The following is a 10,690-nucleotide window of genomic DNA, read 5'->3' as shown; positions in this document are numbered from 1 at the left end:
CTCTGTAGTACAGCTTAAGGTCAGGGATGGTGATTCCACCAGAGGTTCCTTTATTGTTGAGAATAGTTAATTAAGCCACTGTGCAGCAAACAGGTCAGCTCTCACATGGGGGAGTGAAAGATTCCCGGGCCTCAGCAGCAGGCCCCCTGCCACCCGGGAGAGAGAGCCTCAGCCAGGCCAGGGCCACAGCTCAGGCCCCTCTGCTTTTGGAATGACATAGCATGAAATCAAATGTTTAGAATCTGAGAATACACTACTGATATACTGGAATTCTAATACATTACCAAAGTGTATGATAGTGAGTAGATATATATATCTTTATGAAGATGGTTTCTATAGTATCAGCTATTTGCAATAAACAATGTAAGTGTCTAGGAATAAAATCCCTTAAATAAGAAACAAAGCACAAGCGACCTCTCACTATCCATAAACTAACTACCTTGAACCAAGACCAATGAAACCACTCCATATGCCATCTCTTTCACAGAGTTTTTATTTGTCTTCCAACAGCTGGGCATAACCTATTACCCTGAAAATAATTGTGTGTGTGTGTGTGTGTGTGTGTGTGTGTGTGTGTGTGTGTGTGCTTTTCTGAAGATTCATTTAAGACCCTATCACAAAATGTCAGGTTACTTGAATTTTATGAACAAGAACACCTAACAATAACCGATTTTACATCTTGCTCTCTATAGACTAACAGATAAGAAAAACATCTTAGAGTGTGTAAGAACATCTCTGCTTTTGTGGTTATAATGTAAAAAGGAAGGCATTACTCAAAATATAGTTTGTCACCTCTGGATGAAAATGTAACTCATGGCTCAGAAATCATATATTCTAAAAGGACAAGTTGGAATACCACATCCTTGAAAACACAAGTGCATGAAGTCACACAGGCATGCACACACACACACACACACACACACACACACACACTCATACAAAGAGAGAGACAGAGATAGATAGATAGATAGATAGATAGATAGATAGATAGATACAGAGTGCACATAATAAATTTAAAGTAATGTAAAACTTCTGATATTTTGCTGAATATCTGAAAACTTCTCTATAATTTAAAAATAACAAATTATTATTATAGAAATCTACACATGAGAAAGAGAAATAATTCAAATAAGATTTTAATTGACATTATTGTAAAATATTGTGTTCTCAGAGCATTTGAACATAGTAAGATCTAACTAGTGACTACCAATATATGTTCATTTCTTCCTGATGGTGATGTTGTTTATAAAACAGACACATTTCAAGAGATAGAGACTTTTTAAACAAAATAGTTTTAAAAATAATGTTTTGAAAACATGAAAATAAAAAGACAACTGGTATTTTTTTGTACATGTTAAAATATTTCTTGACTCATGATTAACCAGGGATATGTAACTAATTCTCAGGAGAGAAGATCAACATTTGAGGAAAAATAGATTTTTTAACATTGTTCAGTGATACAAAAAATTAAATTTATTGTAGAAAACAGGAACCTTATCATCAGATAAAAATAAAATCCCTGTAAATACTATAATTACATATTAATAAACTAAATGTGAAACAGAGGTGTCAGTATCACTATATCACTGACAAGTTAAGAGTTTCAAAATAGACTACTTAAAGCCATGTAGCAAAATGCTGTCCTCCAGCCATGGCATAGGCATTGACTCCTGAGGAGAGTGAAGTAAATTGTTATCCATATAAAATATTAATTCAAAAAGTCAATATTTTATTTATTTGTATTTGAAGTCAAGAGTAGGAAAAGACTTGTGCAACTCAAGGAGTGGTTTGGGGATATCTTGGGTTTCATACAAGTGATTTGGCAGTTGATTTCTATGAAAATATCAAATAAAGATCATTCTAAAATCATCTGCATCAATGTATTTTAAAATATAAACAGAGTCTGAGGAGCTATATTCAATTCTAAGAATAAGAAAAAAAGGGAAAATTAGGAGGAAAAAATCCTTAAACAGCAAAACATTTTCCTAATTCACCAATATGAGAAACATAAAGATTTATCTTAAGTGTAATGAAGTACATGGATGATTCAAAAAACTCTGAACATAAAAGGCCAAATTTTAAACCTAACATCAAAGAAAACCACCAAAAATTTGACAAATATATGAAGGATCATTGCTGAATATTCACTAGAGAACATGAAGAAAAAAAGTGATGGAGGACATTTATTTAAATTAGAAGAAAGTTTTTATATTCTGAAAAGAGCTCTTCAAGGACCAAAGGGAAATATGCAAATCATCACACAAAGAAAAGCTAAAAAGTATCTATTATCAATCTTCTGAAGTACAAAAAAGGTTGTTAATAATTATTGCAGGGTAAAATATTAAAGCACTAGAGTCATGGGTGAAAATCAATAAAAATGTTTATTTCAAAGGAATTGGATCTAAGTCACAATCGTGTTGAAAGACATAAGGGAGATTGCTCATGGACAATACTGAGCATTTGCCATAGCTCAAATCAAGCAGCAGAGGCAGGAGAACATTTGCCCACAGGACAATCTGCTCTTCTGCTCTTCTCTGTCCTACGGACACTTCTGATTCAGTCAAGCTAGTGAGTGTTCTCATAATTGATGTCACTGGTTAGAAATTACTTTTTCTCTTTAGTTACATTTTGTATAACCTAGAAAGTATGAAGATCAAATTGTGAGGTGATCTTTATACACACTTGGTCAGTGGGGTGCAATTTCAACAGTGACATGTTAGAATACTGACTCTTGGTACATTTTCTACCCATTAGCATTTATAAAAGTCAGAGAGATGGTGATCCTCTGAGTTAGCTACATTATATTCTGCTTTACAGTAGGAATGGTCTTCAATGCTATTCATGCTTCATAAAAGTTAAATTTCTGATCTGCATTAAACCCAATATTAAAAATGGAACAATAATATAAATATTAGAAAAATAGATAATTATTTAATGCCTATGTGTGTAACTCAATGATAAAACTACTATGTAGTGTGTGTTAGGCCATGAGTTTTATCCTAAGAACTGTATACCTGTAGGACCACACACACACACACACACACACACACACACAAACCAATGTTGGTAAGTTAATAAAAATTTCTAAACGGAAGTACATGAAAAGATATCCCTATACCTAGAATATTCAAATAAATACAAGGATTAAGAGCCATCATTATGTAGTTGTTCTTCCAAAGCAGTTTTGAGGATGCACAAAGATATATTGAATCAGCAGAGGACAGAGGTAAAACAATGCAATGTTATGAAACATGTGAATATGGAGAGCAAATTCATTCTTGATAATATTTTTTTCTTTTTAAGATTTGTTTATTCTCATCTTATATAATAATGATTATTTTTATTAGAAATATTTTAAAATAAAGAATAGCTGAACAACACATAAGTTAATATATAAGCAATAAGAACTCCAGAAAACACAGTTCAATTCTAATAATAATACTTGGCTTGGAAATGTTCTCTGTTGCAACTACCTGATGTAATTTTCAGTCATTTAAGGAAAAATATTTCCTCTTTTTTGTTGCTTTAGCATATAGGTCACTCTAGGTTCATGTTGCTTTCTATATATCACATATAAAAGACACATGTGTGCAGCCAGTCCTCAGAACTTTTTGTTTGCAAGGTTGTTGTCAACTTGACTACATCTGGAATGAGCTACAATCTGGAAATGGAGAGTACACCTGTCTGTGATCCAGACATTGAGGCTGGAAGACACAGGCTTCTGACTTGGACCATGACATGGAAATCTTGAGGCATAGTGGCTATAAAAAGCTTAGGCCCAAGCAAGGTAGAACATACTCACCATTAATCCCTAGATTGAGAGAAGTGGATCTGAATTCAAGGTTAGCCTGGGACAAAGCAAGGTCCCTATCTAGGTGTGATGCTACACACTTTTAATCTGAGCCACACCTTCTGATGAGGCCTCTGTAAAGACATTGGAAGAAGGAAGACTCACTCTTCTTTGCCTGCTTGTACTAACTGCCAGAACATCTGTTGATATCTACTTCATCAGGATTCCAGTTTATACAGAAAATTGGGTGAAACAAACTAACCTAGTAGAACAATTACTAGGTATTTTTTTTGACTTCCCAGTCACAGCTGCCCATTGTTGGGTTAGTTGGACTACAGACCATGTCATTACAGTAAATTCTCTTAATATTTAGAGACAGTCCATAAATTCTGTAGCTTTAGAGAATGATCTGTGACTAATACACAAGGAAAAGGCAAAAATTGCTAGACCTTATAACAGGAGGAAGTAGAAGATGGTTTCAATGGACATTGCAGAGTAACATCTATGGAGTGTAATTTAAAGTAAGATAGGTTTCTAAGGCTGGATCAGGCAGGAGGCACAGGCCTCAGAAGTGGCAGGGCAGCCTGCACAGGATCCTTTCTACTTCCCTCTTCACCTAGGAGGAGGTTCTGCAGATCCACAGCCCTCTCTGCCCCTTCCCTGCAAGTAGAGAGCTTGCCTTCGAGGAGTGCTTGAACCCAGGAATTCAGGACTCAGAAGGGAGGACAAATGATCCTCAACCCACTGCACACAGGTCTTACCAGAGGAGAGCTGATCTCCCAGAAGTGATGACACGGGCTTACAGACCCACAGGAGGAACAAGCTCTAGTCAGAGACAGCAAGAACATCTAACACCAGAGATCAACAGATGGCAAAAGGCAAACCCAAGAATCCGACCAACAGAAACCAAGACTACTTGGCTTCATCAGAACCTAGTATTCTCACCACAGCAAGTCCTGGATATCACAAAACGCCAGAAAAGCAAGATTTGGATCTAAAGTCATATCTCATGATGGTGATAGAGGAATTTAAGAAGAGCATGAATAATTTCCTTAAAGAAATACAGGAAAACACAGGTAAATAGGTTCAAGCTCATAAAGAGGAAACACAAAAATCTCTTAAAGAATTACAGGAAAGCACAACCAAAGACATGAAGGAGTTGAACAAAACCAACCTGGCCCAAAAAATGGAAGAAGAAACAATAAAGAAATCACAAAGAGAGACAACTCTGGAGATAGAAATCCTAGGAAAGAAGTCAGGAACCATAGATGCAACTGTCACCAATAGAATACAAGAGATAGAAGAGAGAATCTCAGGGGCAGAAGATACCATAGAAAACATTGATACAACAGTCAAAGAAAACAAAAAAGTTCCTAACCCAAAACATGCAGGAAATCCAGGATACAATAAGAAGACCAAACTTAATGATAATAGGTATAGAAGAGAGTGAAGACCTCCAACTTGAAGGGCCAGTAAATATCTTCAACAAAATTATATAAGAAAATTTCCCTAAACCAAAGAAAGAGATGCCCATGAACATACAAGAAGACTATAGAATCCCTAATGTATTGAACCAGAAAAGAAATTCCTCCTGCCACATAAAAATCCAAACACCAAATTCACAAAACAAAGAAAGAATATTAAAAGCAGTGAGGGAAAAGGGTCAAGTAGAATATAAAGGGAGGCCTATCAGAATTACAACAAACTTCTGGCTAGAGACTATGAAAGCCAGAAGATACTGGGTTGATGTCATACAGACTTTAAGAGAACACAAATGCCAGCCCAGGCTATTATAACCAGCAAAATACTTAATTACCATAGATGGAGAAACCAAAATATTCCATGACAAAGCAAAATTTACACAATATATTTCCACAAATCCAGCCCTTCAAAGGGTAATAAATGGAAAACTTCAACACAAGGAGGGAAACTACATCCTAGAAAAATCAAAAAAGTAATTTTCCAACAAAATTAGAGAGCCACATGAACAGAATTTCAACTCTAACAACAAAACTAACGGAAAGCAGCAATTACCTTTCCTTAATGTCTATTAATATCAATGGATTCAATTCACCAATAAAAAGATATAGACTATCAGACTGGGTATGTAAACAGGACCCAACATTTTGATGTATACAGGAAACCCACATCAGTTTCAAAGACAGACACTATCTCAGAATAAAAGGCTGGAAAACAATTTTCCAAGCAAATGGTTCCAAGAAACAAGCTGGAATAACCCTTCTAATATCAAATAAAATCTACTATCACCCTAAAGTGATCAAAAAAGATAAGGAGGGATAATTCATGATCATCAAAGGTAAGATCTACCAAGATGAACTCTCAATTCTGAACCTCTATGCTCCAAATGCAAGGGCATCTACATTCAAAAGAGACTTTACTAAAACTCAAAGCACACATTGCACCACACACAATAATAGTGGGAGATTTCAACACCCCACTCTCTGCAATGGACAGATCAGATCATGGAAAAAGAAACTAAACAAAGACACAGTGAGACTAACAGAAGTTATGAAACAGATGGATTTAACAGATATCTATAGAACATTTTATCCTAAAACAAAAGGATATGTCTTCTTCTCAGCACCTCATGGTACCTTCTCCAAAATTGACCATATAATTGGTCACAAATCAGGCCTCAACAGATACAAGAAGATTGAAATAATTCCTTGTATCCTATCACATCACAATGGACTAAGGCCGCTCCTCAATAACAAGATAAACAATAGAATGCCCACATACACGTGGAAGCTTAACAACACTCTACTCAATGATAATCTGGTCAAGGAAGGAATAAAGAAAGAAATTAAAGACTTTCTAGAGTTTAATGAAATAAAGCCACAACATACCCAAACATATGGGACACAATGAAAGCAGTCGTAAGATGAAAACTCATAGCTTAAAGTACCTCCAAAAAGAAACAGAAGAGAGCATATACCAGCAAGTTGACAGCACATCTGAAAGCTCTAGAACAAAAAGAATCAAATTCAATCCAGAGGAGTTGAAGGCAGGAAATAATCAAACTCAGGGCTGAAATCAACCAAATAGAAACAAAAAGATCTATACAAAGAATCAACCAAACCAGGAGCTAGTTCTTTGCGAAAATCAACAAAATAAATAAACCCTTAGCCTGACTAACTAGAGGGCACAGAGACAGTATCATAATTAAGAAAATCAGAAATGAAAAGGGAAAGATAATAACAGACACTGAGGAAATCCAAAAAATCATGAGAGCCTAATAAAAAAGCTTATACTAAACAAAACAAGAAAACCTGGATGAAATGGACAATTTTCTAGAAAGATACCAGGAACCAAAGTTAAATCAAGATCAAATCAATGATCTAAACAGTCCCATGTCTGCTAATGAAATAGAAACAGTCATTAATAGTCTCCCAACCAAAAAAGCCCAGGACTAGATGGGTTTAGTTCAGAGTTTTATCAGACCTTCAAAGAAGACCTAATACCAATACTCCTCAAACTATTCCACAAAACTGAAACAGAATGTACTCTACCCAATTCGTTCTATGAAGCCACAATTACTCTTATACATAAACCACACAAAGACCTAGCAAAGAAAGAAAACTTGAGACAAATTTCCCTTATGAATATCAATGCAAAAATACTCAATAATATTCTTGCAAACCAAATTCAAGAATACATCAAAATGATTATATATCATGATTAAGTAGGCTTCATCCCAGGGATGCAGGAATATTTCAATAATCAGAAATTTGTTAACATAATTCACTATAAAAACAAACTCAAAGCCAAAAAACATATGATCATCTCATTAGATGCTGAGAAAGAATTTGACAAAATCCAACATCCCTTCATGATAAAAGTCTTGAAAACATCGGGAATTCAAGGCCCATACTTAAACATAGTAAAAGCAATATACAGCAAACCAGTAGCCAACATCAAACTAAATGGAGAGAAACTTGAAGCAATCCTATTAAAATCAGGGACTAGACAAGGCTGCCCACTTTCTCCCTACCTATTCAATATTATATTTTAAGTCCTAGTCAGAGCAATTAGACTCTAACTAAGCAAGTAAAAGATGTGTTTGACAAAATCTTCAAGTCTCTGAAGAAGGAAAGTGAAGAAGATCTCAGAAGGTAGAAATATCTCCCATGCTCTTGGAATGGCAGTATTAATATAATAAAATCAACCATCTTGACAAAAGCAATCTACAGATTCAATGAAATCTTCATCAATATTCCAACAACATTCTTCACAGACTTAGAAAGAGCAATTTGCAAATTCATCAGGAATAACAAAAAACCCAGGATAGCCAAAACTATTCTCAAAAATAAAGGAGCCTCTGGTGGAATCACCATCCCTGACCTTAAGCTGTACTACAGAGCAATTGTGATAAAAACTGCATGGTATTGGTACACTGACAGGCAGGTAGATCAATGGAATAGAATTGAAGACCCAGAAATGAACCCACAAACCTATGGACACTTGATCTTTGACAAAGTAGCTAAAAGCATCCCATGGAAAAAAGACAGCATTTTCAAAAAATGGTGCTGGCTCAACTGGCAGTTAGCATGTAGAAGACTGCAAATCAATCCTTTCCTATTTCTTTGTACAAAGCTCAAGTCCAAGTGGATCAAGGACTTTCACATAAAACCAGATACACTGAAACTAATAGAAAAGAGAGTGGGGAAGAGCTTTGATCACATAGGCACTGGGGAAAATTTCCTAAACAGACCACCAATAGCTTATGTTCTAAGAATAAGAAATGACAAATGGGACCTCATGAAATTACAAAGCTTCTATAAGGCAAAGGACACTGTCAATAGGACAAAACAGCAACCAACAAATTGAAAAAAGATCTTTACCAATCCTATATCTGATAGAGAGCTAATATCCAATATATACAAAGAACTCAGGAAGTTAGACTCCAGAGAACCAAATAACGCTATTAAAAATGGAGTACAGAGCTAAACAAAGAATTCTCAACTGACAAATACTGAATGTCTGAGAAGCACCTAAAGAAATGTTCAGTATCGTTAGTTATCAGGGAAATGCAAATCAAAACAACCCTGAGATTCTACCTCACAACAATCAGAATGGCTAAGATCAAAAACTCATATGACAGCAGATGCTGGTGAGGTTGTGGAGAAAGAGGAACATTTCTTCATTGCTGGTGGGACTGCAAGCTTGTACAACCACTCTGGAAATCAGTTTGGTGGTTCCTCTAGAAATTGAACATAGTACTACCAGAGGACCCAGTAAAACCACTCCTGGGCATATACCCAGAAGATGCTCCAACATGAAATAAGGACACATGCTCCATATATTCATAGTAGCCTTATTTATAATAGCCAGAAACTGGAAACAACCCAACAGAGGATTGGATACAGAAAATGTGGTACATCTATACAATGGAGTACTACTCAGCTATTAAAAACAATGAACTTATAAAATACTTGGGGAAATGGATGGATCTGGAGAATATCAAACTGAGTGAATTAACCAAATCACATAAGAACACACATGGTATGCATTCTCTGATAAGTGGATATTAGCTCTGAAGATCAGAATACACAAAGTACAAATCACAAACCACAAGAAACTCAAGAAGAAGGAAGACCAATGTGAGGATACTTCATTCTTTCTTAAAAGGGGGAACAAAAAGTCAATGGAAGGAGTTGTAGAGACAAAATATGGAGCAGAGACTAAAGGAAGAACAATTCAGAGACTGCTCCACCTGGGAATCCTTCCCATATTCAATCATCAAATTTAGACACTATTGTGGATGACAGCAAGTGCTGGATGACAGGCACCTCAGGAGATAGCTGTCTCCTGAGAAGCTCTGATAGTACCCGACTAATATAGATGTAGAGGCTCATAGACATCCATTGGACTGAGTACAGGGTCGCCAATGAAGGAGCTAGAGAAAGGACCTAAGGAGCTGAAGGGTTTGCAGCCCCTTAGGACAAACAACAATATGAACTAACTAGTACCCTCAGAGCTCCCAGGAACTAAAACTCCAACCAAAGAGTACACATGGTAGGACTCATGGCTCCAGCAGCATATGTATAGCAGAGGATGGCCAAGTCGGTCATCAATGGGAGGAGAGATGTTACATCCCCTCTTCACTTCAGTCATCCATCGGACTCCTGACAGCCTCTGTTTGAGGGCTAACACCTGAGAGCTAAGACAGATGCTCTCTGTTGACTGTTTGTCTTTGAAGAAGTCGCCTGACCACGCCTACCACCTGAATACACCCATCGCCTGAGCATGCCCACTGCTTGAGTATGCCAGCCCCCTGAAGATCTTCTAAACCTGGAAGACTTTGGCACCTGAACTTTCTTTATAGTTAATCCAGAGACTTGTTTTCAGTTTCCCCTGTGATTATAAAAACCCTTGTTTGTTCTCAGTAAATTGGAGCCTTGATTGGGAAGCAACTTGGCTTCGCATATTCTCTTGCATTTCAAACCCTTGTAAGCTGTTGTGTACCTTATTTCCACTTTCTGAAAATAATTATCTATGCCAAAAAGATCTTTCATTCACAGAATATTCTTCTCCCTTTTTCCATGGTTCTAACATTTATAACTCAAGCTGACTTCCTATGGAACTATGAACTGATTCTTACCCGAAAACTGGCACATTCTTGTTTCTACCTTTAATTGTTTGTTCACCCACTCTATTCTCTGTCTACAACCATTTTTATCAGAATGGTGGATTATGCCTGTGCCCTACAACCTACACATACACACATAAACACAAATAACATCACATCACATATAATAATACTAAAAATGGCATAGCAGGAAATAATAAAAAGTGATATAGCAGGAAACCCCATAGGTACTTGTTGATATGAAAGGGCTGGTTTTGATGCTTTGATCAGGAATCTGCATGTGAACACTG

The sequence above is a fragment of the Mastomys coucha genome, unplaced genomic scaffold, assembly GCF_008632895.1.
Source record: "Mastomys coucha isolate ucsf_1 unplaced genomic scaffold, UCSF_Mcou_1 pScaffold17, whole genome shotgun sequence".
In the NCBI taxonomy this organism is placed as follows: Eukaryota; Metazoa; Chordata; class Mammalia; order Rodentia; family Muridae; genus Mastomys; species Mastomys coucha.
This window is presented reverse-complemented; position numbering follows the sequence as displayed.